Source organism: Leguminivora glycinivorella, chromosome 17 (assembly GCF_023078275.1).
Source record: "Leguminivora glycinivorella isolate SPB_JAAS2020 chromosome 17, LegGlyc_1.1, whole genome shotgun sequence".
Lineage (NCBI taxonomy): Eukaryota > Metazoa > Arthropoda > Insecta > Lepidoptera > Tortricidae > Leguminivora > Leguminivora glycinivorella.
Genome location: NC_062987.1, coordinates 508,268 through 516,473, shown reverse-complemented (window position 1 = coordinate 516,473; position 8,206 = coordinate 508,268). Strand labels below are relative to the sequence as shown.

General features: G+C 34.1%; 1 long non-coding RNA gene across 1 annotated transcript; it reads left to right on the top strand.

Annotated features, from left to right (window-relative positions):
- The first annotated feature begins 2,943 nt into the window (after positions 1-2,943).
- Positions 2,944-5,232, top strand: LOC125235489. The gene is made up of 4 exons (XR_007178094.1): positions 2,944-3,271; positions 3,452-3,572; positions 4,139-4,282; positions 5,011-5,232. It is a non-coding gene; the product is annotated as an uncharacterized LOC125235489 (long non-coding RNA).
- The last annotated feature ends 2,974 nt before the right edge of the window (positions 5,233-8,206 follow it).

The following is an 8,206-nucleotide window of genomic DNA, read 5'->3' as shown; positions in this document are numbered from 1 at the left end:
TATGATCTTGATTTTACGTATTTAACATATTGCCAAAGATAAGCAATAGCAATAAGCCTATAAACATTAAATAAATGTCATATACAAAGAAAAAAATACCAATGCCTACAAGTGTTCCAAGCTGGATTCGAACCAACGTACTCCGTTAACCGGACGGACGCCTCAACCAATATGAACCAATTATAATAATATGCTTAACTAAATTGTCTCTTATTCGTCAACAAATATCACAAGTCAATACTCGGTCAAATAATATTTAATACACCAAAAGACTGAATTAACATGCATACATACTTAATTATAATTTTTTTTCCAATAATGTGGAAAAGATTCTAAATTCAACATGAAACTATAAACATGACATGAAACTTTTAAGTAAAGATAAACGGTATGATTCGAAATTTAAGATACGTGAAATATTTGCTATAAATATATTGTGAAGAGGATAAATTTGGGTCAACATACATACATGCAATCACACCCGCACGTCACAAAAGGGGTAGGCTGAGCACACGAAACCAGCCCAGTCCCAGTATCACTCCCAGCAAACAATGGACCGAATGAAAAAGAAACTAAAAATGGCAGAGATAGGTTATAAAAAACAACAGATTAATTACATATATATATTCATATCCCGTTGGTGGCAAATAGGCAAACGGTCCGCCCGAGGTCGTATGCGCATTGCCCATCCCTTAGGAACAATATTTATTCAATTATTTATTAACATAGGAAAACAATACTACTACCTAACATAAGTACATAATTACCTACTTATAAATTTCTTCAGAAGATATCCATAGCCCAAGAAATTGTGTAGTCCTTTTCGAAGGTATGCTGTAGATTTAAATGTTACAACAAGAAATCCAGTCATTTATCTTGAATAGGTACAGCAAGCAGCTAGGAGACCAGCTAACTTATCTTCTTACCCATTTTTTTTCTTCTTACGTTCTTGAGTAGATAATGATGATGATTAGATCCTGTTGTTCCTCATTAGAGGCATACGGCTCTTAGAAAGAATTTCCAGTGCTCCTGGTTCCAGATAAGTAGGTATTTCAACTTTTCCCTATCTATTCTCTTCTCAGTCGATGTCATAACTCAGGAAAACATGAAGTCTCTTCTTGAAGACATGCTGCAAACTTGACCACAATTAAGACAACCGCAGAAGATCCAGTCATTTACTCCTGAACACAGCAAGCAACTTCAAACCATTCAATATTTTCTTCATCTCCAAAGTTGACTAGTCCTTATTTATCCAATCAATGGCAAGTTTTTGAGCAATACCTACTTCCAGTTTTCCAAAAATATCTCTCACTTTAATTGTAACTAATGAAATACCACATTAGTAACATTAACTATTCCCTAAAACTTGTTGTGAAAACCACCTTCCTTCAGTTTTTTAACATAATTTACAAAAAAAATCACTATCTATTTTTTTTTTTCAAAACAATAAACAAATCAAAGTCGTAATTATAAAAACAAAGTATTATAGAATAGGATTTCAAAATAAAAATTACAAAAAGTGAAGCAAAAGTAAGATTCGAACACCCACCCTTGCATGTACAGTCTCATACATTAGTCCGCCCCTATACTACCTGAGCTACGAACAAATTATGAAAAGGATCGAATTTAGCAATCAAATAGAACTAACGGACGAAGGTATTAAACTCCCAATTATGAATTTTTACATTACTGATGTTCACTCAAAACATTTTGTTTTACTTAATTCACGAACATGAAATAATATGTAATGAATACTCATATCACGATTTAAACTTTTCTAAGATACAAAATACATTCGAAACCTAAAATAATCAATATTGTTGAAATTTGAAGTGATTTCAGCGCACTATTTCCATAAAATTGTATGTAATAAGAAGGAATAATATGTAATAAAATGTCATATACAATCAGTTTCTAAAAACCATACCAAATCAATCACTGTTTCGACTAAATACTAGGTAATATTTGTTTGTATTTGTACTCACTTGCTTTGTTCACTTTTCTTGCAGAATTTTAGACACTGAACACCACTAATCACCATTGCACTTCACTGATGCTAAATAATAATTATTTTAAATACTTCCTTCTAACACACAATCTGCATTTTTATTTAGAACAATCGTTAAACACAAGTTTTGGTTGTAAACGGGTCGTCACTTTACACTTTTTACACACACTTTTGCCTCTCGCGACAGGGAAATAACGCTACCAACCATTTGTACAGATAAAATAAACACATATTCACTGAATTTGAACTAAATTACATTACTTTCTTTCACAAAACCGTAATTTATCCAAACTAACCTCAAATTAGCCGGCTTTTGATTGTTTTGAAAACGTCAAACTACGTAGTTATCGACATTTTTCGTGACTATTAGCGACATCTATATCGAAGAAAAGAAATCATTGTTGCGCGCCATCTATGTCAGACATCCGTAGTTAAAAAGTAGTTTCGATTGCGGAAGTTAATGTTTTCAATCGAAAAAGGTGAAATAGGCAAATACTTTTCGAAATTAGGTACTTCTCGTTATAGTATGTCGATTTTAATAAGATTATGACAAAATGTAATTTCTAATTTCTACAATGAAGAAATATCTTATTTAACACCCGATTAATAGGACATAATTTGACTTCTGGCAATATCAGATAAGTACTAACTTCCCTTGACTTCAATGTGTCTTAATATTATTTTCTTGGAATGACATTGCTTTTGTTCTTCTTTAAACTCGTCATTATTCGCGCGATCTTCAACTAGAATTACTTAAATATCCGCGTCATTCCAAATCTGCTTAAACAAATGACAAACAAAACAGCGCAGACGCAGATCATCCGCCATTCATACAGTGTAACATACGCCATTTTGTCTTTTTTTTGCAAAAAAAATGCAAGACGATATAAAAAAAATGCAAAGAAATCATTGCCCTAGGGTATCTAGATACTCGTTGCTCTCAAATGATGCTGACGACAAAGTGATTCTGTTTTATCAAACTGAAAATCCGAATTATAATGTAAATTGTGATCTTCGAAATTGAGGTTATGAAATGGACATAACTCTATTTATAAACAATATGAACGACCGCGTTGGAGGATATGAATGCATTGGAACCTTGACATGTGTTTTACTGTGTTTCTCATCACGATAATAGAAAATCTAGTGCTCAAATTCACAATCTAATGAACATACAGCCATACAAAAGATGTCTTTATGAGCAATGCCTCCACTGACAAAGTGAATTAAGTTGCCTACTCGAAAAGCAACTTTGCAAGGAAGGTAAGATCCCAGACCTACTTGGAACGTATAGTAATAGACTGTTATTTGCACTACTTTCCCCTATCAATAAAACCTGACACTTAAACTTACTTTTTAAATGTTTCTAAAATAATGGTAACTAAGTGAACCTACTTTGTTCTGTTTCGATGAATTATATTTACAAGTTTGTTTGTTTTTCAGCAAGTTTGCTACCCACTGAAATGTTCCCTTGGTACTTGATGGAATTATGTAATGAAACTGTCAACCATTACAATGTGATAAAGATATTCCTGATGGCGATGAGTGATGACTAACTTTCAAAGTAAGTACCTATTTTTATACTACTAAACTTATGCCTAGACCTGACCTTAATATAGTTATCACAAATCCTTATTTTAACTGTGTATATTTATATAAGTTTTACTCATGTTTGCCGTTCAAGACAGACGGATTTCTTCCTAAGAGTAATATTTTCAACATTAAATATAGTATTCTAATCCTGTCAGCTAACACTATTCTACTTTAAACTAGTTAAAATAAATCTAGATAACTTATTTATGACCTAATTAAACACCCAGGTATACTTTAGAAGTCAAGGTTACTCAGACAGACTCGGAGAGTAGTTTGGTACATACAGCTTACTTGTACTCCATGAAATCTAATATTTCCTGTGTATACTCCTATAAATGTATAGTTGAAATAGTGTTGAAAATGGTGCTAAGATATTCCTTTGAGTGGATACTCAAAACCCATGTCAAGATGTCACATTGTCTGATCATCAATAGTTCCTCAGAAACTTCATACTAAAAAATTGAAATTCTTAAAAATCTATAACTATCTAGCCTATTCTTTCTATAATCTAATATCCTACTCTGTTTTGCCTTACAGACTACAAAAGATGAACCCCTTCCACTTCTAGAATGTGAAGAATGCTGCCATATTACCGGCCCATATGATCATCATGACAACTGTCTACCGTTGTCTACCCCGATACAAGGAAAATTACAAATGTGTTGCTAAGCTTAATATTAGGTACCTACATACTTCCTTAGATTAAATCTACTCTTACTTAAGCTCATTCTAGCTGTAGATAAATACATGTATAGCCTACTGTTAGAGAAATGACATAAAAATTGTATGAAAAAGCCCTAAGTCACAGTATGGCTTACTACACATGTGCGTATGTACACATCCTGACTTTCTTGCTTGGGCAAAGGTAGAAATGAAGTATTATTGTGAATACTACTTAATAAATGGAACAGGACAAGTTGAAATTATGGAATATTGTCACTTCCTTATTAAATTTCCAAAATAATCTGTCGAATGATTATGGAGATGTTCACCCCCATTCAATTGTTTCCTAACTATGATAAATATGACATTAAGTATTTAAATATGAAATATAATGCCACGAGGACATCACAGCTGTCAATAGGGTAGACTTTCACCCCCATGTCTTTAGACCACTAGATATATCTTGCTCACCGCTGATCTACTTGTAACCGTTTCCTACTTTGGCAAATTGTACTAATGTTTTGAAATGCCTCACCCCCTGCTATTTAAAATAAGGAACTCATGTATGTACATGACTGATTTTTAGGTATATGGCATCCTACAGATATTGCTAACCTATAGTTGTACTATCGTAAATATTCTATGCCTATACCTACTTATATCTATGCCTACTTAGATAAAATCACTCGAATTAAAATGTAAAAGGTTCCTACAACCAACTAATGCACATTTATCTCTATTTTCAGATGACTAGAAGCAGTTAGAAGAATAAAGAATGGTTCCGGAGTTTTACAATGGCCGACTAACTTTTGATGACTGATGCAGATGACTATGCCAGCAAAAGATGGATAACAGATGTACTTCGAATAGCAATATGACTAAAGCACTGTCTTACATGATTAAGACTAGAATATTGAATATGTAATTAAAGTTTAAGTTGTAAAATGATAATGTGGATTTCATATATATGTTTATTTTTAATTAAAGATATGCAAGTGTTTGTTTTTCAGTTAACCCTCAACTGCATGAATTAGATGATATTTGTCAGAGTTTGCACTTCAAGGCATGTCAATATTTTGTGATTGACTATCTGACAAGTATTTAATAAAGAATTTGAGTCCAATAGTCAAAGTCACACGCACTCCGCTTCACGAACAACAAAATGTGAGTGTCTTCAGCAAAACGTCCCACCTAACGACAACGTGAGACGCCCCACCAAACACACTCACAATTATAACTAAAAAAGCTACTGTTTAGTATTGTAATGTATATGAAATATACCTCATGTAATTAAAAGAAAACCCTATGGTAATACCTCACATCCTGGTTACGGCCTATCCAAAATTGTACCGAACTTCCGCACCCACTCGCTTATTTACTTACTTACTTGACTAAACATACTTATAACTAACCACCCTTTAAAAATACCCCGTAGATTTGGCCTTGTGATCGTCTAATGGTAGTAGAAGGACCCCTCGATATGAACCATAGCAACCCAAACTCTTTAATGCGAAGTAGATACGACCATTGGACTCATATGATTAATTATAACTTAACCCACTAATTAAAACTCAGCATAATTTTGTGAAAATTACATTAACTTGGACGAATAGGCAAAAGACTGATATTATGTTAACGCTAAATAACGCCTGTGAAAGATGTGCGAGCAAAGTAACATACGAACTTGAACAGGAAAAAACCTATAGGCGCCAGACATTTTATTCATAATTTTGGTTTATAAATGGTAAATAATATAAAAAATATTTTAGTAATCATCCACTACGCCCTATTAGTAGTTTCAATTGGGCTCGAAGCTTGCGTTGTGGTTTGAAACTCCTCATCTCAACCAAACTGCTCTGTTGAGAATCCTATGCCAAACCAGAAGGGCTAACTATCTATGAACTAACCCCCCCTTTTTATTTTATTTTGTTTCTTTTCCCTAGCTAATCCCCCCTTTTCCCCAATTCTGCTAATAGACCATAACTTCTTGACCCTTTCACTGTTTCAACGATACATCGAGTAAGAAGCTTCCAATTGAAAACCCAAGAAAAGTAAGCTTAATCACTCCTCGGAGTTTTCGGCTTTCCATCAGTGGACGGCGCCCGCATGCCACTGGTCCCTAAACAAACCCCAGCTAACACTCAATGATCGCTGTCACATGAAGAATCAGAAATTGCTACCACAATTACAAATTACACTTAGATGAATTAACCAGTAATAACTCAAAGCTTTTTCACACTTCGATAATAAATATGATATTGAAGTTTCATTATACCAAGAATAAACACACGATATTATTTATAAAATACCTTCTAACACCCAGTAATTTTGTTCACAGTAATTTTAGATCTTGAATTTAATTTACTTTTACATAATTTATTTTTAGTTATTAGATAAGATAGGTTTTTATACAGAACTTTATTTATTTCCCTACCTGTCGATGTGTGTGATTCTACCCTACTAGATAGAAAGTTCCCTACTCTAAAACGATGAAAACTCTGTTCGTACTCACCATGGACCCAGAGTTTTAGGACATACGCGGTGTATACCTAAACTGACTACGCTAGAGTTCAGCAGACTAGACTGAAGAAAGCAAACCCTATAAGTCTGTGTATTTATCCCCCCCCGATGCAGGCGTCCGTGGACAGGGAGGCAATCGGGTAGGATAGTTCCCTATTGTGTATATGATATATACTTATGACAATAAATATACAAGGCTTTCAAATACTGCCGCTTTGAACAAGCATGGATTACTCCAAATGACACATATAATGTCCTTGCTCTCGGCTAACAGCTGGGCATTGAAGAACCAGGGAGGGAGAGATATTTTCATTTTTCTATGTTGGTAAAGAGAAAAATGCCAATTTAACCCTCTGTATTGGTAAAACTACGGACCTCCTTGCATCAATAGTTTAACAGCCGCTAGGTTAATCGATGCAAGGCTAAACAAACTGTCTGTCTGGGCAGCGATCTGGCTTTATAATTAAATATTCTTCACTTAATTTGAATTGATTAGGTATTATTTACTTTAACCATTAAATTTGATTATCACAATAACATTGAAACTGACAAGAAGAACCGAATCGTTAGCGGCTCACTTCACTCATATAAACTCCAACTCAATAGCACAAGACAATAAACCTGCACCACTGAATCGGAATCTACCATCCAAAATCAAGCTCTGAAAAGAACATATGTTCCCCACAAAACCAAACAATAGACGGCATGAATAAAATAAACACTCACTAACTTCCAATACTTCTAGTAAAACATAACTTAAACTTAGCAGAAATCACTACCCATTAGTACCAGAGCTAAACAACTCTAAGCACTTATCCCAAATGCTGACTCTACGAGAATAAAACATAGATTTTATTCACAATAAAATCAAACACTTAGAAATTTGGGCAGAGGTTCCTCACTATTTAAAACAATTTACACTTTAAACCAGAGTCGACTGTCGGTCCACGATGCTTGAAAAATAATGAATCAAAACAATGCTCCCGGAGCTATTTATAGAACACGAATCTGGACATTTTTTCTAGACATTTCTTCTAGGAAATTTTGTCCAGACATTTTATTTGGACATTTCTTCCTGGTAATGGACTCGCCTTGAAGACGCACCTGCAGGCGCTTTTGTTTGATGTATCGGCTCCAAAGAGAAAGATCATAAGTGCTTTGTTTACACCCATACGCTCTACGAATTAAAGTCCACGTTTTCTCAGCAAAAGATGCTTCCTATCACAGGTGTTTCCACACCTGACTTAGAGAGAGACAGATATATCATTGTTTATACCTAACTAAATTGCGCAATAGTTGAAATACTTGAAATACACCGTGTACCATTTAACACCAAAAATATGAAAACCGCCTATTCAGAATCGAGAGCAGAATCGACTGAACCATATCCCGATGGAAGTAATATTTCCATTCAAATCAACA